Source organism: Felis catus, chromosome B2 (assembly GCF_018350175.1).
Source record: "Felis catus isolate Fca126 chromosome B2, F.catus_Fca126_mat1.0, whole genome shotgun sequence".
Taxonomy (NCBI): Eukaryota; Metazoa; Chordata; class Mammalia; order Carnivora; family Felidae; genus Felis; species Felis catus.
The window spans coordinates 15,272,621-15,297,930 of record NC_058372.1 but is presented as its reverse complement, the minus strand read 5'-3'; the positions used below and the strand labels follow the sequence as shown (position 1 = coordinate 15,297,930).

At 46.9% G+C, this 25,310-nt stretch overlaps 1 long non-coding RNA gene across 1 annotated transcript; it reads right to left on the bottom strand.

Annotated features, from left to right (window-relative positions):
- Positions 1 to 12,632: 12,632 nt before the first annotated feature.
- On the bottom strand, positions 12,633 to 16,029 carry LOC123385294. Its single transcript, XR_006597549.1, has 2 exons — positions 15,591 to 16,029; positions 12,633 to 13,869 (listed from the first exon to the last, which is right to left on the bottom strand). It is a non-coding gene; the product is annotated as an uncharacterized LOC123385294 (long non-coding RNA).
- Positions 16,030 to 25,310: the final 9,281 nt, after the last annotated feature.

Genomic DNA, 25,310 nt, shown 5'->3' with positions numbered 1-25,310 from the left:
TTCATTCCATAGCTCATATCAACTAGATACCATGCATAGACTTTCTTTGAATCCTGATTGCAACTCACCAACTGTAAAACACATTTATGGGACAGAGAAGTTTTAAAGTCACCTGTTGGATACCAGATGATGTTAAGGAACTATTGTTAATTTTTGTACATGTGACAAAGAAGTTGTGGGGTTTTCTTTATGGTTATTGTTATATAAGTGAGTTTATTTGGGTATTCTATTCAGTAAACTATGGTTCTTTGTTTTTTCTTTTTTCTTTCAATTCTTAAGTTAGTTAACATAGAGTGTAGTGTTGGCTTCAGGAGTAGAACCCAGTGATTCATCTCTTACATATAACACCCAGTATTCATCCAGAAGAGTGCCCTCCTTAACGCCCATCACCCATTTAACCCACCCCCTACCCCCCACCCCCCAAGATCGTGCATATATCAATTACTTTACTGTCGGAGCTGGGTGATGGGCATTCAGGGTGTTACTATACTATTCTCTCTACATTTGTGTAGAGATTTTTCATAACAATACAAAATATATTTTTGTAAGTTTATTTATTTTAAAAGAGACAGAGACAGTACGAGTGGAAGAGAGAGAGAGAGGGAGAGAGAGGATCCCAAGCAGGCTCCTCACTGGTTGGGCAGAACCCAACACAGGGCTCGAACTCATGAAACCGTGAGATCATGACCTGAACTGAAACCAAGAGTTGGACACTTAACTGATTGAGCCACCCCAACACCCCACAAGAAAAAGTATTTTTTTTAACGTTTATTTATTTTTGAGACAGAGAGAGACAGAGCATGAACGGGGGAGGAGCAGAGAGAGAGGGAGACACAGAATCGGAAACAGGCTCCAGGCTCTGAGCCATCAGCTCAGAGCCCGACGCGGGGCTCAAACTCACGGACCGCGAGATCGTGACCTGGCTGAAGTCGGACGCTTAACCGACTGAGCCACCCAGGCGCCCCAAGAAAAAGTATTTTTAATGTAAAAGAGAGAGGGAGAGAGACTCAGGAAACATTATCAGCCCTGCACAATGTATAGATCTTGTTAAACCCTTATTCAAACACACCAAGTGATTAAGAAGACGTTTTGAGACGATTGAAGCAAATTGACCATGAAGTGTGTGTTAGGTGATATTACAAATTATTGTCAACTTTGTTGTGTGTAATGGTGAGCTTTTTATTTTGTAAGGTCCTTACTGTTAGAGGTAGGTATTGAAGCATTTATAGGCTGTATTAGGGAAGTCCAGAGAAACAGCCAGATATAGATATAGATACAGATACAGATAGATACTTCTTTCAAGGAATTGGGTCACATGATTATAGAGGCTGGTGACTCCAAAATCTGCAAGGTAGGCTGGCAGTCTAGAGATCCAAAGAAGAGCTGCAGTTTGAATCTAAACAGATTCTATCTGCTGGCAGAATTCCCTTTTTCTTAGTCTTTGTTCTATTAAGGTCTTCAACTGATTGGGTGAGGCCCACCCATGTTATGGTGTGCAATCTGCTTTACTCAGAGTCTGGAGATTTAAATGTGAAAGAAAGAAAGAAAGAAAGAAAGAAAGAAAGAAAGAAAGAAAGAAAGAAAGAAAGAAAGAAAGAAAGAAAGAAAGGAAGGAAGGAAGGAAGGAAGGAAGGAAGGAAGGAAGGAAGGAAGGAAGGGAGAGAAAGAAAGAGAGAGAGAGAGAAAGAAAGAAAAGAAAGAAGGAAAGAAAGAAAGAAAGAAAGAAAGAAAGAAAAGAAAGAAAGAAAAAAGACCTTCACAAAAACGTCCAGAATAATACTTGACCAAATATCTGGACATCATGGAAGCTATGGACTGAATTGTGTCCCCCAAATCCCTGCACCAGATTTGTATGTTGAAACCCTAACCACCCCTGCCATATGACTGTTTTTGGAGATAAAGCCTTTAGGATGTAATTCAGGTTAAATAAGGTCATAAGGGTGGGGCCCACAGAGCAAGGTGGTGGCTACCTACAAGCCAAGAGGCAAGGGCTCAGAATGAAACCTACCTGGCACCTTGATCTCTGACTTCCAACCTCCAGAACTGTGAGAAATAGATTTCTGCTGTTCAAGCCGTCTGTGGTATTTTGTTATGACAGCCCAGGCTGACTAATACAGTGGCCCAGACAAATTAACACATGAAATTAGCCATCATGCAAGCATTTATATTATCTAGAATTTGCTTTAAGATGCTAAAAAAAAAAAGGTGTAAGTAAAAGTAAACAAGGAGGATAGATGAAACATGATTGGCAACGTGTTGATAATCATTAAAAATGATGGATAGATGGGGTCTCACTACATTTTTAGCTGAAATTTTCTATCATAAACCGTGGGTAAGACATATTCATGAGACTCTCGTGTTGCAACCCAATAATGACAGGAAGCATTCACACACCCTCTTCACACTTCGAAGACGAATGTTTTAATAATGAAATTCTTTAAGTACTTTTTTTGTTCAACTCTGATGTGGAGCTTCCCTTTTCCTTTTCAACCAGCAAGTCCTGATTAAGGTTTAACTCAAGGACATAGAGCCCATTAAAATGATCATCGTTGGGGCGCCTGGGTGGCGCAGTCGGTTAAGCGTCCGACTTCAGCCAGGTCACGATCTCGCGGTCTGTGAGTTCGAGCCCCGCGTCGGGCTCTGGGCTGATGGCTCGGAGCCTGGAGCCTGTTTCCGATTCTGTGTCTCCCTCTCTCTCTGCCCCTCCCCCGTTCATGCTCTGTCTCTCTCTGTCCCAAAAATAAATAAAAAACGTTGAAAAAAAAATTTTTTTTTTAAATAAAATGATCATCGTATCACGTAGAGGGAAGAACACGGTTTAAAAAAATTCCGTGTCTTGGGCAGAGCGAAAGGGTTTTCCACAGCAGAAACCACAAGAGCTGATAAGGGTGTTTGAGATCGAGATAAACGCGTCGAATTATCATGCAAGCCCCTACACAGAGATTCAAAATGCAAACTGCTTTACTTCCACGGTTCTCATACTTGGCCTGGGGAGGGAGCTTAGACTATTTTCTTCCAAAACTGAATATTCATGCGAACACCCCGATCCAGCTTCCTATGACAACATTTCTGTTTTAGCTAGGTGAACGCTAAGTGGTGTCATCAGTGAAAAACCACCAGAACCAAAGTGGTTATTAAGGATCTTTGATTTTTTTTAAGAAAATGCACTCTTGAAGGTTAAAGCATTTGTATTACTTTAAGAATAGGTATTTTCAGGGGCGCCTGGGTGGCGCAGTCGGTTGAGCGTCCGACTTCAGCCAGGTCACGATCTCGCGGTCCGGGAGTTCGAGCCCCGCGTCGGGCTCTGGGCTGATGGCTCGGAGCCTGGAGCCTGTTTCCGATTCTGTGTGTCCCTCTCTCTCTGCCCCTCCCCCGTTCATGCTCTGTCTCTCTCTGTCCCAAAAATAAATACACGTTGAAAAAAAAAATTAAAAAAAAAAAAAAGAATAGGTATTTTCAGATTTCTGTATGGAAATGTGCAAGTTCAAGAAAATATCATTAAAATTTCCCAGCACAAGCAGAACTGGGTCGGAGAACCTGTTGAAGTGGACGGAGAGGGAGGGCCTCCTAGCTGCTCTGTGCCCTGGATAACTCATCAGTGGGGCCCAAACGGGCTTGAAAATTGGGACTCAGCATAATTGTTTCTTTTTTTTTTTTTAATATGAGATTTATTGTCACATTGGTTTCCATACAATACCCAGTGCTCATCCCAACAGGTGCCCTCCTCAATGCCCATCACCCACCCTCCCCTCCCTCCCACCCCCCATCAACCCTCAGTTTGTTCTCAGTTTTTAGGAGTCTCTTATGCTTTGGCTCTCTCCCACTCTAACCTCTTTTTTTTTTTTTCCTTCCCCTGCCCCCTGGTCTTCTGTTAAGTTTCTCAGGATCCCCATGAGAGTGAAACCATATGGTATCTGTCTTTCTCTGTATGGCTTATTTCACTTAGCATCACACTCCCCAGTTCCATCCACGTTGCTACAAAGGGCCATGTTTCATTCTTTCTCATTGCCACGTAGTACTCCATTGTGTATATAAACCACAATTTCTTTATCCGTTCATCAGCTGATGGACATTGAGGCTCTTTCCATAATCAGCATAATTGTGTCTAAGTGAAAACGGAAATCGGGTTTTCAGGGGAGTTGTTTGCTGGGAAATCTTGACCAGTGTAAATGGGAGAGCCTTGCTGTCCTGGCGCCCTGATGTGACATTTCGGTGCACGATTCCAGACCTCTGACTGTCCTTTTCTGTTCTGAGAGGTGCGGGCTGGACAGTCAACCGTGCCTGGGCTTCCGGGAGGAGCCGCCCCCCCACCCCGCGTCTTCCAGGCCTGAGAGCAGCCGAGTCCAGAACCGTGTTGATCGACCGCGGCCGTGTGACAGGCGGGGCCGACTGGACAAGGCAGCGTCTGCAGGTGTTTCTGCCAACTGAATGAAACAAAAGCAAAACCTCCTGGGAAGGGGGAGTGGGTCCGTCTGTCAGCGTCTAAAAAAGAAGAGGGCAAGCTGGCGAGGGGAGGAGAGCCTGGAGACCCAGAAAATCTGTATTTGGGTGACTGGAAGGCTGGCACCATAGCCCTTAGCAGACAGATGCTGGGAGAGGCCCGTAAACAGCCTCTGGTTGATTGCCAAGGGGCGGCCTTTGCATCAGGCCAAAGAGGCCAGCTTTGAGCACCGAGAGTCCGTGGGCCTCGGGCCATGCTATCAGAACTCAGCAAGTTCACAGAGGAGCCACATGGGCCCCGCCAATGCTGAGCCCGCAGGATTTTCCAGAAATCACACAGAGCGAGGAGAACTGGGTGCATTACCTACGGATGGTGGGCCTCCAGAGTTCAGAGCGTATGTGAGACAAAATACCGGCAATCATCACTCTGCACCTTGTTACCAGAAACGCCCCTGGATGAAGGGCCATGTTGGGGAGGGGGTGGAGACTCTGCGCGCTAGGCTAGGCGGCATCCCAAATGTCGTTGGGAGAGGCCCACTGTAGAAGAAATGCAAAGACAACTATGGGGTGACAGCCCTAGGCTCCCGCAGGGGCTCAGGGGCCCACGTGGGCTGGGCCCTTCCCGTAACCAGCAGGGGTCTCTGTAGCCCCCTCCGGCTCTCCATCCGGTCCCACCAGGCCGTGCTCTCTCTCTCCCTCCCGACGGACGAGGATTCCTGGTCTGCTCCGGGCTTTGCCCTTCCTTGTCACCCAGGTTTCCAGGCACACCCTCAGCCAGCCAAGCAGTGCTGGCCTGGGGCCTCTGGAGAGCATCACACTTCCAGAAAGCTGGAAAAAATCCCATCCCCTCCCTCGCCTTCCTTCCGTAGCCCAGCACCCTCCCTTTCTCTTCTCTTCCCTGGATAAAAGTATGTTCCCCACAAGTGTCTGATGGGGAACGAAGTCCCATGTCTCCTCGGGACCCTCCTAGGGAGAGGGTAAGCGGTAAACCAGAGCAGAGACCCACATAAGACAGGAAGGAATTTTCCGCCACAGAGTGGGCCACACTATTTAATACGTGTAGAGTGCTGTAGAATTTATGACGACCTTTCTGACCCATCGTCACGTCTTGGCCTGGCAATCGCTGAGTGAGGCAAGTATTACCAATCCCAGGCTGAGAATGTAGAAACGTCAACACGAAAAGCTGAAGTGATAGTTCCAAGGGCACCCAGTTGCTCGATGGCAGAACTAGAATTCAAGGGGCACCTGGGTGGCTCAGTCAGTTAAGCGTCCGACTCTTAATTTCAGCTCAGGTCATGATCTGCTAGTTCATGGGATCAAGCCCCTCATTAGGCTCTGTGCTGACAGTGGAGAGTCTGCTTGGGATTCTCTCTCTGTCCCCTCCCTTGCTCTCCCTCTGTCTCTCAAAAGAACAAATACACTCTTTTTTTTTTTTAAGAGCTAGAATTCAAGCCTGGGCATTTAATTCCAAGTAAAACCCTTTCTCCAATAAAACAATAATAATAGCTACCATTTATTTAGATATGCTATGCTTCATGCCCTATCCTATGTGCCTTACACATTTAAATGTAGTTAAACCTCGGGCGCCTGGGTGGCTCAGTTGGTTGAGTGTCCAACTTCAGCTCAGGTCATGATCTCACAGCTCGTGAGTTCGAGCCCCGCATCGGGGTCTGTGCCGACAGCTCGGAGCCTGGAGCCTGCTTCGGATTCTGTGTCTCCTTCTCTGTCTGCCCTCCCCCACTTGTGCTCTGTCTCTCAAAACTAAATAAATGTTAAAAAAAAGTAAAAAATAAATAAATCTAGTTAAGCCTCAGGAAAGCCCTCTCAGATAAAGGAATGCTATCATTATACCCATTTTGGGGATGAAGAAAACTGAGGCACGCGGATGTTGTGTAATGGCCCGAGGACACACAGCTATTCCTCGCCATTCTACACCTGCCTTGAACTCTGCTGTTCCTGTTTCACTACGAATCGGGAACCCAGGCTAGGAATCGAAGCAATAAAGAGAAAAGGACCCAAATAGACAGTTTGCGAAATACAGAGCCAACAGTCAGGACCCCGACAGGGGGCGCTCATCCGAAAGCTCAGCCCGCAAGCGGTGGACCTGGAGGCGTTTGCTGCTAAATCTGGGTAGGCAGACAGCACCGACTTATTTGGAGCCTAAACGAAAAGCAGGTTCAGTGGCAGCGTCGGCCAGGGCGCGGGCAGGAAGCAGATGGCGTGCACGGCGGAGCGTTTAACGGAGGAGAGCTTAGCAAAGACGCTGTTTACAGAAGGGTGGGCAGAATGAGAGGAAGCAACAAGGGGCCAGGAGGCCCCCAGAAAGAACAAATGCCGGAAGCTCTTACCACCTGGGACCGCCAGGGCAGAGGGAGGGAATGTGTCACCAGAACACAGTGACCCCTGGGGCTGTCCCCAGGGGAAGAACGGCTTGCCGGGAGATGTGGGTCGCAGCCACTCGCAGGACTGCCCTGTCACCCTTCCGTTTGCGGCAGGTGCCACCCGCCCTCCCCCCCCCCCCCCCCCCCCCCCACCGCAAGGTTAGCAGGCAGAGGGCCTGGGCCAGGCGGTCCAGAGACGGCTCCTGGGCCACAGTCAAGGTGGAGAAGGGCAGAGAAGAAAGGGGCGAGGGGAGCAAGTGGGGAACAGCCAGCACGTGACCGACACTTGCCGTCCTGACCCTGCCCACGCAAGAGCTTCGACGAGAGCCGCAGGCCACAGCGTTTGAGCGCCAATTGCCTGTCACAGAGTCGACGCGCCCTGCCCCCTGCTTTCTCCAAAAGTGCGACTGTGTTCAGTGGACCAAATACAGTTAGTTGCTTGAGTGTTCCACTTCGGCTCAGGTCGTGATCTCGCGGTTCGTGAGTTCCAGCCCTGCGTCGGGCTCTGGGCTGACAGCTCAGAGCAGGAAGCCTGCTTCGGATTCTGCATCTCCCTCTCTCTCTGCCCCAATCTGGCTCATGCTCTCTCTCTTTCTCTCTCTCTCTCTCTTTCAAAAATAAATAAACATTTTAAAAAAATAAAAAAGGGGCAGCTGGGTGGCTCAGTCAGGTTAAGCATCTGACTTCAGCTCAGGTCATGATCTCATGGTTTGTGGGTTCGAGCCCCCCATCAGGCTCTGGGCTTCAGATTCTGTGTCTCCTTTTCTCTGCTCCTCCCCTGCTCACACTCTGTCTCCCTCTCTCTCTCTCAAAAATAAATAAACATTAAAAACATTTTTTTAATAAAAAAGAAGTGAGCCTCAAAACAAAATCAGCCTCCAAGGCCTGAAAACAAAATACCCACAGTGGGGGGACTGAGTGGGGCCAGACCCTGGGGCCTGAAGCAGCCCGGACGGCCACTTAGAAGACCCAGAATCTCAAAGCTCAGGTGATATAACTGCTCCGTAACCAAGGAATGTGGGGGAAGATTGAAAGAGGAGTTTTCATACTGAATCTCTTTTCAGTGATAAAAATGGATTTTATTTAAGTAATGAAAAGTGAGCCGGGGGCGGGGGGCTTTCTTCCCACCTGTTAGACTTGTCACTCGGCTTCATCTCCCAAGACACCCGTAAGATCAGAATCCTAATGTTGTTTGGACAAGAACTGCTCTCAAGTGCAGAACGATTATGTAGGATGGCAAACTGGGACGAGGTCCACACTGAGAGACAAGCGAGTCACAAATACACTGGGCTGGGGGAGAGGCAGAGTGACGAATTGTAAGTGCCTCTTAGTTCTGGTCTTTGGGGTCCCACGTGCTCTCCCTCACTCTCTGTTTTTGCAAAGGGTCCATGGTAGCAACTGGGGACACAGTGGAGATGGGAGCCAAAAGGTTAGCAGGAAAATGCCCAGTGGTATCGTACATGTGGGCTCTTCAGTATTTCTATTCACGTCACACCCATCAACCTGGTCACTGGGGCCCTGAACCAGGAAGTTGTCTTGAGGTTGTTTTGGGCTCTTCCCCCTCCTCCACCGTCCGCATCCCAGCGGTCATCGGGTCTGGCCAAAAACTGGAATTAAATATACAGACTGTGTATCTACGATATGCCAAGCAAAGTTCAGGTCCAGAGAGATTACCAGCATAAGGACCTCGTGGCTGAGGAGCTTATAATTCTACCTGGTGAGATAGCAACAAACAGATGGACAAACAAAAGCATCTCCGCTTGTGTGTTAGGTTGCTTTGGTCGGCTAGGTAAGTGAAACTGGCTTAATTCCAGTTGTGGAAAAGACTTCAAGGGTTTGTGATCAGCGGCTGAAGCACTGTCCTCAAGGACCCAGTCCCTTCCAGCTCTCTGCCCTGTTCTTGTTTCGCATGAACGTGCAGCTCGAAACAAGATGGCTGCCGCAATTCCAGGCATCGCGCTGAGATGACACCAAGGCCAGAGGGAGGAGAGGGCTTCTCTGCCTGTGGCTCTCCAAGGACAGAGGGATCTTTCCCTGGTAGCCCTCCCAGCCTTCCCCTCATGTCTCTCCCTCTGGAACTGGGTCACTTGCCCATTGTAGCACCCCGAACTAGCAGAGGGTGTGAGATTACCATTGGATCAAACAAGATGGAGACTCTTCCCCAACGGGGTTTGTGGGAGGGTGACATCCGGCCCATCCTTCTTAAGGGTTTCCTTAAGAAGGAAAAGGAGGGGAACCAGCTCTGGCTTGGCGGCCAACAGTGTTGACAAAATATTTAAAAAGCATTAAAAATATGATGGACTAACGAGACAGAGGGGTCAGGAAAGGCTGCTCTTGACCTTGTCCCCACTGTCACTGCCTAGAGTTATGACAGCAGCTTCCTAATTGGTCTTCCAGCCTCCAACATTCCCTCCCCCACTCAATAAACCCATTTTTCATTTTGCCCCAGTGGATCTGCCTAAAATACATATCTGCTCATGTTGTCTTCTTGCTGAAAATGTTCCTGTCGCTCCTTAGTTCGTATGCAATAAAGAGACGAACCTTTTAGCATGATGTGATGACTGAGTACTTCGCCCATGCAAAGCACTATAGCTTTGCTAGATGGAAATGCTCTCACAACCCCACTGTATAAATGAGACGATCAGGAACTGAGATGTTAAATAACTTGTCCCCGCATTAGTACTTTCCTATCATCGCCGTAACACGTCACTACACACGTAGTGGTTTAAAACAACACAAACGTATTATGTTATAGTTCTGGAGGTCAGCAGTCCCAAACCAGCTTCAAAATCAAGATGTCTGGAGAGCTGTATACCTTCGGGAGACTCCAGGGGCCAATCTATGTTCTTACCTCTTCCACCTACTTGAGGCGGCCTGTGTTTTTGGCCGTGTGTCCATATCACTCAACCTATGCTTCCAGACTCCTTCTTTTTGATCTCCTGCCTCCTCTCACAAAGACATTGTGATTACCTTGGGCTCACTTGAGTAACCCAGGATAATCTCCCCATCTCAAGATCCTTAACTTGATCACGTTGGCAAAGTCTCTTTCGCCATGTAAGTCCCTTTTGTCACGGGATACGGGTCTTAGGACAGGGACGTGTTTAGGTAGCCTGTATCCTGGCTACCACTCCCAAGGTCAGATGACCAGGAAGTAGAGGAGTCAAGGTTTGAACCCAAGCTCTGGAGTTCCCAGAAGGAGTCACACCCTACTTCCCAATCTGCTTGTGGCGTCTTTCACCTGGAAGGCCTTTCTTGCATAACCAGCCCCTCACGTGGCTAATTGCCACTTAACCTTAGGACCTAGCTCACAGTGACCTCTTGAAAAGTTTTCCACAACGGCATTCTTACCCTACTCTTTTACCCCTGGACGTACCCTTCAGCGGAACTAGGTGTCCCTGCTCTGTGAGCCCATGTCGCAGGGCTCACTACCAAGTTATCACTTGTAACTCTAAATGGGAAAGGCTTCCCATAGAGCGCAGGGAGCTCAGGAAAACTCGTTGATCGGTTGATCCGTTTGTGGGTTGGTTGGTTGAATAAAGGAATCAGCTGGGGGTAAGGTATTTGCAAGGAGAGAGATAATTATAAGAGCTAATAGACATAAGGAAAAGGGGCTCTTGGCAGTAGTTCTGAGAAATCCGTCTTGGGGTAGGAGGACGTTTGGGGGTTTGGGACACCTTAGATACTTTCAAGAACCAAGAGGGATCTGAAAAAGAGGCAGGCAAGTGACCCTCTTGGGCTGCTCTGGTTTCCCAGCTAAATCTCCAAGTGAGAAAGGAAGTGAGTTTCAGGGCCGAAGCTGGGTCCTAGAACAGAGTGAGCACACAGTTGTGCCCTGTCTCCCGGGGACAGGGCTGTGATGGGTGAGGCACAGAAGGAAAGATTTTGCAACCCAGGGTGACGAACTTTTAACTACTCCCTAGCTTGCGAACATCCAGTTCATTAGAGCTCAGAGTTAGAAGCTTATGTTGAACACTCTCCCCACCCCCACCCCCACCCCCACCCATACTGGGGCAAAAAGAAATGTGTACATCACAGACCTAGAAAGTACCAGAACCAGGCTTTCAAACTGTCGGGGTTCAGGCCTGTGTACTTACCACCACACCATACTGCCTCTCGAATACCAGTGTTTCATTTTTAAAAGAAAGTAATCTCTGGGGACTTTGGAGCCTGGCCTAGCAGGCAGACAGGTCACAGAAAGCCTAGGAGAAAAGAGGGAGGAAGAGGGGCTGAGAAATCATTTCCAAACCAGATCTCCTAAGGCCGAGCACAGCACCGTGCCCGCGCCCCTGTATCAGGCCAATTCTTTGTCTTCTCAATGACGTTCCCTCTCAAAATTCGCGGTGGTCGCTCACTGAGAATTATCATTTTCACCAGCTAGAAAGGAAACCTAGAGGTAAAGCAGTTTTATGCTTCTGATTCTAGCTAATTAAGTCTTATAAATAAGAGGCAGAATGACTTCTCACCCCGAAGGGCATATTTATTTCCACTATGTGATTTTTTACCAATGAGTTGAATCAGTGAGGGGTTCCTCAAAGGGCCTGCCTGATATTCTGAATGATGTTTTTATGAACTAAATAAACAGAGAACCCTCCTGCAGTAAGAAAGCTACCAACATGAGTCACTACAAACCAGGGCTCCCCTAAGCAAACCCGTGTATACTTTGTTGGATAACAGAGGGACCGGGGCTCTAGTTCTTACTTCCCCAGCAGAGGTGTTGACAGATATTGACAGGGACGTGTGAATGCATCACACTTAACCCTGCTGGTAAGATATCCCCGAGAGAAGCCAAAAGCCCTAGCATGGCAAAGCATTGGCGATTTTCCAAGGTTAGACTTTTTCCGCCAATATGAAGCTCTGAGTCCATACAAACTGTGCTATGGCTTGCTAAAACACAATGACAACACCTTGACGTACTGTGGGTCCTATCTTAGACATCATCCAGCCCATCTAGTGAGGAAGTTAGGGCAAGGGACCCGCATGACTAACGCAAGGCCTCAGAGGGTGGGGCAGACACCCAGGCTGGAGGTAGGGGTGTGGCAGGCTTCAGGAAAACCAAGGGAGGAGGTGGCCACAAATGGCAACCTTTAGCGGGTAAGCAGCGGGAGGGGTGCTCCTAAAGGGGGAAGGAAAACCTGGGAGGGTCCAGGAGCCGGAAAACAAGGGGGAGGAGACAGTCAAAGCACCTGTCAATGCAGTCAGGTGCTACCGGGGGCAAGAAGGAGAAGGGCTGAGAAAATCCCACTGGACCGGGTGACCAGGAGGATGTCGGTGATCTCTCCCCACCCTGTTGTGGGGGCAGAATCAAGTCTTAAGGGCTTAGAGAGCGAATGGGAGGTGAGTAGGCGGAGGTGGATTCAGGGGGTGCTGCTTCTGAGAAGCTTGGCTGTAAGAAAAGAGGAGAGAGCACTCTGGCTGAAGGAGCACTCTGCTCCCGACCTTCGGAGAAAGGCAGGGAGGAGGGAAGATTGGCAAGTCTAGGGTCAAGAGACTCGAAACAACAGAGCTACCACAAGGAGACAAGGGGGGGGGGGGCGGCGCCTGGGTGGCTCCCTCGGTTAAGCATCCGACTCTTGACTTCCGCTCCGGTCAGGATCTCGAGGTTTGTGAGTTCCGATCTCGCGGTTTGTGAGTTCGAGCCCCGCATCGGGCTCTGTGCCGACAGCGTGGATCCTGCTTGGGAGCCCATCTCCGTCTCTCTGCCCCTCCCCCACTTGCTTTCTATCTCTCCCTCAAAATTAAAATAAAATAAACTTTAAAAAGATATTTAAAAATAATAAAAAAATAAATTTAACTTAAAAAAAAAAAAAAAGAAGGAAACAGGAAGTTCCATTCTTATTTGAAACCCAGACCGGCCAGAGGAAACTCGCAGGAATCATGCTGCTTCCAGAGATATTAGGAGAATTCACTCGAATCTTGGTTACTGGAAACGCTTAGGGAGGACTGACTGTCTTGCTGTACAGGGCGATCTCCCAACTAGTGATCTGGACGACTCTAGGGAGGCATCAGGTCCCCCTAAACTACTGTCCCTGGCCAAGGTGCTCCTGTCACTTCTGCTCTGTGGCAGGAAAACACTACAAGCATGAAGAGAATTGTTTCTAAACCAAGACTATCAAAGAGTACCTTCTGATCCAAATGGACAGAGTCGTCCCTAATGGGTCCTCATGGGGCATGTTGACACAACCACTAATCTCTTTAGGGGATAATTTATTCTAAGAAACTGGCTGTAAATACTGACAACCATTTTTCAATGATTGCTGTTGTTAACAGGCCCTGTTACCCCAAACCTGCAACAGCTGGGTATTGTCCCGCAGTCCAGAAGGGAACCAAATCCAGTGCATTTTGGGGAAGTCAAGGGATACCCGATAAGTACAGCACTGGTGTTTGCCTTCTCAGGAGTAACAGAGAGAGAGGTCTGAGAAGTCCAGCCCACACCGGCAGAGGCTGGCTGTGAAGTTCGTGGGTGGACACGTCGTGATGCCCATCCCTCACCCAGTGGCAACAAATACATTCATGAGACACTACCTATACACCAGGTGCTTTCCTAAACGTTTGACCCATTTCCCCTCCCAACAACCTATGCGATGGATAGGAGGCCTCCCCTGAACCGACAAGGAAACCAACTTCAAGGAGATGAAGGAATTGATCAGCTTTCACACGCTAGCAGGTTCCGGACCCAAGATTATGAGCCAGACCTGCTCTCCTGGAAATTCCGAGGCTTAACTACGCTCCAAGACTCGGCTTAAACAAGTCCGGTCTAGCTGTTTGTTCTGAAGATTGGGCGAGTTAATGACTAAATGTGCTGTGACAACTTCAAAGAGGAAGAGCAAAGCCTCCTGACTGGTCTCCTTTGCACACCTACAGCAAGAAGCGAGGACGCGTCTTCCAGCCCGGGTGGCAGCATCCACGCGGTCAGGGGATCCAGGGGAGGCACGTGTTTTCAGGCCACCGACCAAGGGTGCCGCACCCATCGGGGCTCACGGGAAGGTTTGGAGTGAAGCGGGCACCGTCTTGCCTCTCTGGTTAGCAGGATGTCATTTCCTCATGTCACCTGCGGAGGAGTAATAGTGGGTGACCTGGCCAGCTAGTTCCAGAGGGCCACGGTTAGGCAAGGGACACGTCTACTGGCCCAGAGCTCCCTCAGGTGTGTACTAAGGGACTTGGCTGGGAGGGGGAAAGCCTGTGTCTGTCGCTTCAACCCAGCCCTCTAGAAATGTTAGGGAATCAATTCCAGAACTCTCTTTGCCCAGCTCTTGGGTTGGCTGACTCATTGCTCAGATCTCCTAGCTCAAATGTCACTCTGTAAAGTAGCCCCCTCCTGTCCCTTCGTTTTTTTTTTTTAATCTCTATTTTTTTTTAAATTTTTTAATGTTTATTTTTGAGAGAGAGAGCGAGCGAGCATGAGTGGGGGAAGGGCAGAAAGAGAGGGAGACACAGAATCTAAAGCAGGCTTCAGTTTCTGACCTGTCAGCACAGACCACGACGTGGGGCTCGAACGCACGAATGCGGAGATCATGACCTGAGCTGAAATCGATCGCTTAACTGACTGAGCCACCCAGGTGCCCCTCCTTATCTCTATTAAAAAAAAAATTTTTTTTTTAATCTTTACTTATTTTTGAGAGAGAGAGAGAGAGACAGAGTATGAGCGGGGGAGGAACAGAGAGAGAGGGAGACACAGAATCCGAAGCAGGCTCCAGGCTCCGAGCTATCAGCACAGAGCCCGATGCAGGACTTGAACTCAAGAACCATGAGATCATGACCTGAGCCAAAGTCGGATGTTCAACAACTGACACGTGCCATCATCAGGCTCATTAGCCATGAGTTCTGTTCTCCCTGCTCAGTCACTGCTCCTCGCTGAGAGGCCAGGTTCATCACACCTGTTCTAGACTCTCAGGTGAGGGGTAAAGTGCTATGAAGTCAGGGACCCCAGGAAACTGCTTGGCTGCTAGTGAAAAACAACACATTTCTTAAATATCGACCGCGCAGCAGTATGTGGAAATAGATTATGTCTGTGATCTGTACCACCTTCACAGATTTATGACAAATGACCATTAATCATTTTTTAAAAGCCATTAGTACTACATATTCCCTATTCCCCATTCTTTCCATTCCTTTGCAGCGTCGAGGTAATAATTCATCCGATAACGGTGAGGCTTAACAACAGGAAAAATTTCCGGCCAGGTAATCGATTCAATGGCTGTGAGTTATGCTTGAGATTCTCACTGAAATACTCCCAACCTATTCTTTTAGGCTCTTCCAAGTTGGAATCAGTTCCTGAAAACATGAACGTTCAGTAAAGAGCCAAGTGAGCATGTAAATTATATTATTGGAAATTATTGCTAGGGTATCTGAAATTCTCAATAAAAATGTAATAGCACCCCAACCGATCTTAAGGGTGAACTTGCTTCAAGCTCATGCACGCCTTGCTGGCTGACTTAAGTCCTTTTGATCTGTAGCAGAACTAAGTTTCTTTTGAGATTTGCAGACCACTGGCCCTGAGGAATGAAGGACCAGACTTTCCCAGAAGAGATGGCCTGACTACATTAGAAAATAGCCACGGCAGGTGCCAGCAAGTCTGTTCATGGTCATGTCGACAGGTGACTAACTGTCCGGGCACCTGCTTCTCGTGCACATAGCCCCTCTCCCTCTCCCCATGCCTTCGAAACCCCTACCCACCCCACCCCCGGCTCCCCCTGGACAGGGAAGGTGGTCTTTGAGACATTAGTCTACCTTCTTCCCAGGTTGCTGGCTTCCTGAGTAAAGCAAACTTACCTTTCCCACCATCGCTTGTCTCTTGAGTATTGATTTTCGAGCCGTGAGCAGCCGAGATGGAATTGGAAAGTGGTTCGTGGTCCCATGACAAAAACTCCAGAAAACCTCTTTTTAGGGAGAAAGGGATACTGCGCATTTGGAGAGAGCCTGGATCTCGTTATTATAATGACTCGGGAAACAAAAATCTGGATTCTCCATCACGCTGTAAGTCAATTATATTCCAGGCCAATTGAATTAGAATTTCTGGGGGTGGGGCCTGGGCGTCAACAGTTTTAAAGCTCCCAGGTGTCTCCACAGATAACCTGGAACAACCCCCAAATATAGGATCACCTGGAGAGCTTTTTTAAAAATATTAATGCTGGGCCCCCTCCCCAAGGATTCTGACCCAACTGATCTACAGAGGACATGCGGATTTTTAAGATACACAGGTGAGTCTACCGTGCGGCCGGGATTGAGAAGCTCTGGCCTAATGCTGCTTCCTTAATTAAATCAGTCCAGACCAGTGAACCAATCTCGAATCTTCCCTACATCCTCCAGGTTTTTTTGTTTGTTTGCTTGCTTTTTACTGCTGCTTTCTGTAGTCAAGCATGTTAGGGTAGGGTGAAACTAGTTTTTTCCCTTTGAATTTATATGTGGATGGAAATCAGCACAATCTTACGCTGTCGGTCATGTATACCTTTGTGCATTTGTACCTTTCTTACCTTTGGGGCAGCAGCCCTTTGGAAAGCTCACTCATTGGATTGCTGCTGGCCATCAGAAGTGCAGAGAAAGGGGGGTGCCTGGGTGGCTCAGTCGGTTAAGCGCCCGACGTCAGCACAGGTCACGATCTCACGGTTCGTAGGTTCAAGCCCCACATCAGGCTCTGTGCTGACAGCTCAGAGCCTGGAGTCTGCTTCACGGTCTGTGTCTTCCTCTCTCTCTGCCCCTCCCCTGCTAATGCGCTCTCTCTCTCTCTCTCTCTCTCTCTCTCTCTCTCAAATATAAATAAAAATGTTAAAAACTTAAAAAAAAAAAAGTGTGGAGAAAGGCAAATAGGGTAACTTCAAATCAACCGATTCCTTCATCTGAACTCGGGAATCTTAAAAATCCTGATGCCCCATCATGCCATAGGCCAAATATATTCTAGGCCTGTCAATTCTGAGAATTCCATAGAACTTCCCGTTTGCATCCGCCTGTGGTACAGTGGCCTGAACAATTCAGGCATGAAGCAGTCTCCAAAAACGACAGGTGGATGAATGAAGGAAAAGATACATGGGGGGGGGCAGGGGGTCGCAGAATTTGAGGACGCTCACACCTGGGCAGTATAGGGAATGATCTATCAACCACCTGAGCTGTGTAGAGAACTTAAGTCACTTTCCTGCGGCCACAAAGTAGAGGGCCAGGCCTGGATTCAAAGCCAGGTGTCCAAGAATCCAAAGTGGTTTATTTTTCTCTGACTTGTGTTGGCATCATGTTGACATAGGTCCACAGTCAGTTTATTTGAAACCTCTGGGACAAGAGTACTCTGGAATTTAGAGTTTGGGGGGGGGGTTAGGAAGGTATATAAATTAATATTTCTGCAGCAAATCATGTTAGTGTTTTCACAAAAGGGGTCGAGAAGCCTCGGATCAGACTTTCGTCAATTCAGTACAAACCATACCACCAAATTTAGGGTTTTCTGAACTTCTAAGGTTTTGGGAGTTGCAGATAAAAAAAATCGTCACTGAGATCGGGGTGCCTGGGTGGCTCAGTCCGTTGAGTGTATGGCCCTTGATCTCAGCTCAGGTCACGATCTCGCAGTTTATGAGTTTGAGCCCCACGTCTGGCTCTGTGCTGACAACGTGGAGCCCGCTTGGGATTCGTTCTCTCTCCCTCTCTTTCTGCCCCTTCCCTTCTCTCTCTCTCTCTCTCTGTCTCAAAAAAATAAATAAATACAAAGAAATTGTGAAGATGAACATCAGAGGAAAGAAATGTATGTATGTAGTAACAAACTTTCATTGGCTGATAAATATGGAGTGACTTGAGACACTAGGCAAAGCTCTGTACACGCATACTTGGCAAGATAAGTGCTAGTAATACCTCCATTCTCCAAATCAGGAAACTGAGGCATGGAGGGATTCAGTAACATGCCTGAAATGACCTAAGTCCATTCAATTTGGTTCAGTCTCCGTTGCAGTTAAAATCTGACAGCTGACATTTTTTAGAGAAGAATTTTTCTTTCTTATTGAGGGCTGGAATATTTCCAGCATGACTGGGAGGCACGGGGCTTTGATCTGAAAGTTTCGGCTTTGGAGCTTTAAATATGCCTTTTCTCTGGTGTTATCTGTCTTAATTTAGTGGCAGCCCATCCACAGAAAACAGCCACAGCTTCTCCGCTCTGAGCGCCTTTAGAAGTCTTAGGAAATTCAAGGGGAAACTCATGGTTGATTCAATTCATTCATTTGCTGCTTGTTGAACACCCACGAAGGGCTGGCACTTTACCAGAATTAGACCCACTTCTGAGAAAGCAGAGCAGCCTGTGAACTTCTAAAGCCGTGTTGTAAAATTAGAGTCAGATGACCGCGGAAGGTTGCCCTCAGTAATGAGCTTCCATATGTAGATGCAGAGTTTGGCCATAAACAATGTGTTCTGCCTCCCGCGTGACTCATTTTCCCCTGGAATGATAACCTTTGCCTTCCTAGAGGAATCTGATAATGAAATTCACAGGAGTGGTCTCCTACTACTGTGCCTGATCCATTTTAGGATACACTTTAAATGCTCTCCGTGATTTACCAGGAAAGCCCCGGTGTTCTAACAATCATTGAAATAGAAAGCGCAGTCATTCAAAACGCGGGAAGTACAATGCGTTCTAGTGTTTAGTGATTAATTAGCCTTTCACCTTTCCCCCTTTAAAACTTAAGACCATTGCATAAAGCACACAAGTCGCCCTAGCTGTCAGGCATCTATTTTGTGATTAACTGACGTTTATTATTTCAGAAAATAAGACAATTTTTTTCTAATTTAATTTTCAGGATTTAAGTTTGGAGTTTTGGAAACAGACAAAAATTGACTGCTGTTTATCCAGGGGTTCCTGGGTGGCTCAGTCAGTTAAGCCACTGACTCCTGATTTTGGCTCAGATCATGATTTCATCGTTCGTGAGTTTGAGTCCCGTGTCGTTGGACTCCTTGATGATAACTCAGAGCCCGTTTGAGATTCTCTCTCTCCTTCTCACTCTGCCCCTTCCCTACTGGTGCTCTCTCTCTCTCAAAAATAAATAAACTTAAAAAAATTGACCGTTGTTTACACATAAATGTGCTTTTTAAAAATATGATGCTATCTTAAGAGTAATTTTATTATGCTTGGGTAATGAAAATATCAAGGCAATGAAATCCAATGGAAACAATGGTTTATCTGTAGAAATTCATTCTATGGGCAACTTTGAACTAATTTTTTTTAATGTTTATTTATTTTGAGAGAGAAAGAGCACATGCAAGGAAGGGGCAGAGAGAGACAGGGAGAGAGGGAATCCCAAGCAGGCTCTGAGCCATCAGAGCAAGCCATACGTGGGGCCCAATCTCACAAACTGTGAGATCATGACCTGAGCTGAAATTAAGTTCGATGCTTAATTGACTGAGCCACCCAGGTGCCCCTGAACAAATTAGTTCTTAAAAAAAGGACACCTGGGTGTCATGAAGCCTCCTTTAAGGAAGGAAGGAAGGAAGGAAGGAAGGAAGGAAGGAAGGAAAGAAAGAAAGAAAGAAAGAAAGAAAGAAAGAAAGAAAGAAAGAAAGAAAGAAAGAAAGAAAGAAAGAAAGAAAGAAAGAAAGAAAGAAAGAAAGAAAGAGGAAGAAAGAAAAAGGAAGAAAGGAAGAAAGAAAAAGGAAGAAAGGAAGAAAGGAAGAAAGAAAAAGGAAGAAAGGAAGAAAGGAAGAAAGGAAGAAAGGAAGAAAGAAAGAAAGAAAGAAAGAAAGAAAGAAAGAAAGAAAGAAAGAAAGAAAGAAAAAGGAAGAAAGGAAGAAAGAATGGAAGGAGGGAGGGAGGAAGGAAGTGCCCTTATGCTGGGTTGGCTTGCCCTACAAGTCTGCTACTTTCTTCTTCACAAGGCTCCCCCTGGTGTTTCATAAAGTTCAACTTTACCCAATTCTTTTGGACTTCTAAGTGCTTTTTTTTTTAACGTGAAATTTCTTGTCCAATTGGTTTCCATACAACACCCAGTGCTCATCCCAACAGGTGCCTTCTTCAATGCCCATCACCCTCTTTCCCCTCCTTCCTACCCCTCATCAACCTTCAGTTTATTCTCAGTTTTTAAGAGTCTCTTTGGCTCCCTCCCTCTCTAACCTTTCTTTTTTTTTTCTTCCCCTCCCCCATGGTCTTCTGTTAAGTTTCTCAGGATCCACCTAAGAGTGAAAGCATATGGTATCTGTCTTTCTCTGTATGACTTATTTCACGTAGCATAACACTCTCCGGTTCCATCCACGTTGCTACAAAAGGCCATATTTCATTCTTTCTCATTGCCACATAGTATTCCGTTGGGTATATAAACCACAATTTCTTTATCCATTCATCAGTTGATGGACATTTAGGCTCCTTCCATAATTTGGCTATTGTTGAAAGTGCTGCTATAAACATTGGGGTACAAGTGCCCCTCTGCATCAGCACTCCTGTATCCCTTGGGTAAATTCCTAGCAGTACTATTGCTGGGCCATAAGGTAGGTCTATTTGTAATTTTTTGAGGAGCCTCCACACTGTTTTCCAGAGCAGCTGCACCAGTCGGCATTCCCACCAAGAGTACAAGAGGGTTCCCGTTTCTCCACATCCTCTCCAGCATCTATAGTCTCCTGATTTGTTCATTTTCGCCACTCTGACTGGTGTGAGGTGGTACAAGAAGCATAAAATACCTAGGAACAAACCTAACCAACGATGTAAAAGACCTGTATGCTGAAAACTATAGAAAGCTTATGAAGGAAATTGAAGAAGATACAAAGAAATGGAAAAACATTCCCTGCTCATGGATTGGAAGAATAAATATTGTTAAAATGTCAATACTACCCCAAAGCTATCTACACATTCAATGCAATCCCCATCAAAATTGCACCAGCATTCTTCTCGAAGCTAGAACAAGCAATCCTAATATTTGTATGGAAACACAAAAGATCCCGAGTAGCCAAAGTAATATTGAAGAAGAAGACCAAAGCAGGAGGCATCACAATCCCAGACTTTAGCCTCTACTACAAAGCTGTAATCATCAAGACAGCATGGTGTTGGCCCAAAAACAGACACATAGACCAATGGAATAGAATAGAGACTCCAGAATTGGACCCACAAATGTATGTCCAACTCATCTTTGACAAAGCAGGGAAGAATATCCAATGGAAAAAAGACAGTCTCTTTAACAAATGGTGCTGGGAGATCTGGACAGCAACATGCAGAAGAGTGAAACTAGACCACTCTCTTATACCATTCACAAAAATAAGCTCAAAATGGATAAAGGACTTGAATGTGAGACAGGAAACCATCAAAACCCTAGAGAAGAAAGCAGGAAAACACCTATTTGACCTCAGCTGCAGCAATTTCTTACTTGACACATCCCCAAAGGCAAGGGAATTAAAAGCAAAAATGAACTATTGGGACCTCACGAAGATAAAAAGCTTCTGCACTGCAAAGGAAACAATCAACAAAACTAAAGGCAACCAACGGAATGGGAAAAGATATTTGCAAATGACATATCAGACAAAGGGCTAGTATCCAAACTCTTAAGTGCTTTTAATCATCCTAAAAAGCTACCCATGGACGCCTCATCGGTTATTACCAAAGCTAGAACATCTGGCCAAATTTTGAAAGATAATGGGCACATTATAATTCCTCAACAGTTGTTTGTTGATATTCCTACAAACCTCATGCCAGAAACCAGGCAACTAAGGCAGAAAGAGGTAACTTAGCTCTCAACATTCACCTACTGGTGACCTTGGGTAAGTCACGTAACCTCATTTATTTATTTATTCAACAAAATCTCCTTGATTATTAATCCATGCTGGTCACCAACCCTCCACTTCCACCCCCTTCCTGGGTACTAGGGACACAATAGTGACAAGACAGGTATGGTTCCTGCCTTCACGGACCTTATACATTGAGAGAATCTCAAACCCGGTGTGCATCAGAATCACCCATAAGTCTTGTTAAAAACGGTTGCTGGGCCCCACCCCCAGAGTTTCTGATTCAGTAGGTCTAAGGTTGGGCCTGATACCTGGCATTTCTAAGTTCCCAGATGATGGTGTTGATGGATGATGATGCTGGCCTGGGAACCCTACTTTGAGAACCGCTGCTCTAAGAGAATGGGCGTCCTAATAGTATGAGTGCTATAATAGGCAGTCTATGGGGATAGAAGTTTCCCCAGACACAGCAGATTCAGTCAATACTAGGACCTTAACATCTCTGAGGTTGTAAACACTGACTATTTTCTACCTTTTAATATCTCCAAAATCAAAATGCATTTGATGAAATACTGTGACAACATTTGTTTTCTGAATGTTTATTTAGAGAGACAGAGGGAGAGAGAGAGCACAGGCAGGAGAGAGGGGCAGAGAGAGAGAATTCCAAGCAGGCTCCACACTCGGTGTGGAGCCCAACTCTGGGCTCGATCTCGCGATGGTGAGATCATGACCTCAGCTGATATCAAGAGTCGGATGCTCAATGGACAGAGCCACCCGGGCGCCCCACGTGAAATACTGTAACAACATTTAAGCAGACACAGTAATCAAGACAATTCCATACTGGCACAAAGATAGACATAGTTCAATGGATTAGAATTGAGAGTCCGGAAATGGATCCACGTCTGTGCTCAACTGATCTTCAACAAGAGTGTTAAAACCATTCAATGGGGGAAAGGATGGTCTTTTCAACAAACAGTGCTGGGATAAACCATGGAAAAGAATGAAGTTAGACCCCATCCCATACGATATATAAAAAATTGTCTCAGGGCGCCTGGGTGGCTCAGTCAGTTAAGTGTCCAACTTTAGCTCAGGCCAAGATCTCACAGTTGGTGGGTGTAAGCCCTGCATCAGGCTCTGTGCTGACAGCTCAGAGCCTGGAGCCTGCTTTGGATTCTGTGTCTCCTTCTCTCTCTGCCCCTCCCTTTCTCATGCTCTGCTCTCTCTCTGTCTCTCAAAAAGTGAATAAACGTTAAAAAAAAATTTTTTTTAATTTACTCCAAGTGGATCAAAGACCAAGTGTAAGAGCAACAACTATAAAACTTTATTTTTATTTTTTAAATTACTCCCCATTATTTTAAATTTTTTTTAACGTTTCTTTGTTTTTGAGAGAGAGAGAGAGAGAGAGAGTGGGGGAGAGGCAGAGAGAGATCGGACGACAGAGGCTCTGAAGCAGGCTCTATACTGACAGAAGAGAGTCCAATGCGGGGCTCAAACTCACCAACCACGAGATCGTGACGGGAGCCGAAGCCAGACGCCTAACTGACTGAGCCACCCAGGTGCCCCATAACAACTATAAAACTTTTCGATGAAAAAATAGCGATGAGTCTTCATGATCTTCGAATTGGCAAAGGATTCTTACACAACATCAAAAGCACAAGCAACAAAAGGAAAACGAGTGGATTAGATTTCATCAAAATTAAAAACTTTTCTGCTCGGATTGGGAGAAAATATTTGAAAATCATATCTCTGGTAAGGGAATTGAATCTGGAATATGTAAAGAACTCTCACAACTCAAAAATTAAAAGATAATCTAATGTAAAAATGAACAGAGATTTCTCGAAAGAAGATAAGGCAGACGGCCAAGAAGCACATGACAAGGTGCTCAGCATGGTCAGGGCTGAAGGTGGGAGTGCAGGAGGGGAGAGAGTGAGTGATGGCTAAAGGGTGCAGAGTTTATTCGAGGTTATGAAAATGGTCCCCAGTTGACTGTGGTAATAGTTGCACGTCTCTGTGACCATACTAAAGACCACAGAACTGTGTGCTCTTTTTCTAATGTTTATTTATTTTTGAGAGAGAGACAGAGCATGATCAGGGGAGGGACAGAGAGAGAGGGAGACACAGAATCTGAAGCCGGCTCCAGGCTCCGAGCTGTCGGCCCAGAGCCCGATGTGGGGCTCGAACTCACAGACCTGAGCTCAGATCATGACCTGAGCCCAATTGGACCTGAGCCACTCAGGTGCCCCCTGAACTGTGTGTTTTGAACAATGAGTTGTGTGGTATGTGAATTATGTCTCAATAGAGCTATTTTTAAAAAGGACACACACACACACACACACACACACACACACACACCCCATACAAGCAGATCCCTTGAGGGTGGGTGACAGGTCACCAGGGAGAAAGTGGGGGCAGGGAGGCCACTGGAAGAAGGGAGCAGGGAAGGAGAGAAAAGGAAGACAGTCCCAGGCTGAAGGAACTGTTTGCACGAAGGTCTGGGGAACATAAAGCATTCGAGAAAACAAAAGAATTTTGAAGTGGCTGGCAAATGTTTTCCTGGAGGGGGAAGGGGTGAGAATTACAAAAGTGGGGCCAGGCCGCGAAGACCAAAGACCGTTGTTCTCCCTACTTCCGCTCTAGGCCAGCGGATCCCACAGTGTGGTCCCCGGATCAGAGGCAGCCAGAAGCAACCCAGATGAGAGCATGTTAGAAATACAAATTTGGGGGGCATCTGGGTGGCTCAGCTGGTTGAGTGTCCAATTCTTTTTTTTTTTTTTAATTTTTTTTTTCAACGTTTTTTATTTATTTTTGGGACAGAGAGAGACAGAGCATGAACGGGGGAGGGGCAGAGAGAGAGGGAGACACAGAATCGGAAGCAGGCTCCAGGCTCCGAGCCATCAGCCCAGAGCCCGACGCGGGGCTCGAACTCACGGACCGCGGGATCGTGACCTGGCTGAAGTCGGACGCTTAACCGACTGCGCCACCCAGGCGCCCCAAGTGTCCAATTCTTGATTGCAGCTCAGGTCATCATTTCAGGGTTCATGGGTTCAAGACCGCATTGGGCTGTGCACTGACCTCATGGAACCTGCTCTGTATTCTCTCCCTTCTTCCCTCTCTGCCCTTCACGCGTGCTTTCTCTCTCTCTCTCTGGCAAAATAAATAAACGAACTTTAAAATAAGGCAAACTGTCTACTCCATTCCAGAAGGCCCCACCCCTAATCGAGGGAACCAGAAACTCAGAGGGTGGGGCCCAGCAACTTGGAGTTTAACAAGCTCTCCAGCTGATAGCACTGAAATTTGAGAACTCCTTCTCTTATCTTCTTACAAATCTGGCTTCCCTACAGAAGCCCGTGGTTTTTGATCGGTGTAAATCCAGTCGTGGGTCTTCGGTGCCTGAAATCCTCTGATGTTCCCCAGTGCACTTTCTTAGTGGACAGAGGTTTGATCGGATTGGATTTAACCTTTCGGAGGTCCCCTCTGGGCTGTGGAGCAAGAGATGGGGAACAGTAAGAATGAACACCTGCAGACAGATGAAGGGGCCCCTGCGGTGACCCAGGTAAATGTGATGGGGGTGGGCTTCGGGGCGCCTGGGCGGCTCAGTTGGTTAAGTGTCCGGCTTTGGCTCAGGTCACGATCTCTAGGTCCCTCTAGGTCCGTGAGTGCGAGCCCCACATCAGCCTCCCTGCTTTCAGCCCAGAGCCTGCTTTGGACCCTCTGTCTCCCTCTCTCTCTGTCCCTCCCCCACTTGGGCTCTCTCTCTGTCTCTCTTAAAAAATAAATAAATTGGGGGCGGTTCGGTGACTCATTCGGTGAAGCATCGGCTTCGGCTGAGGT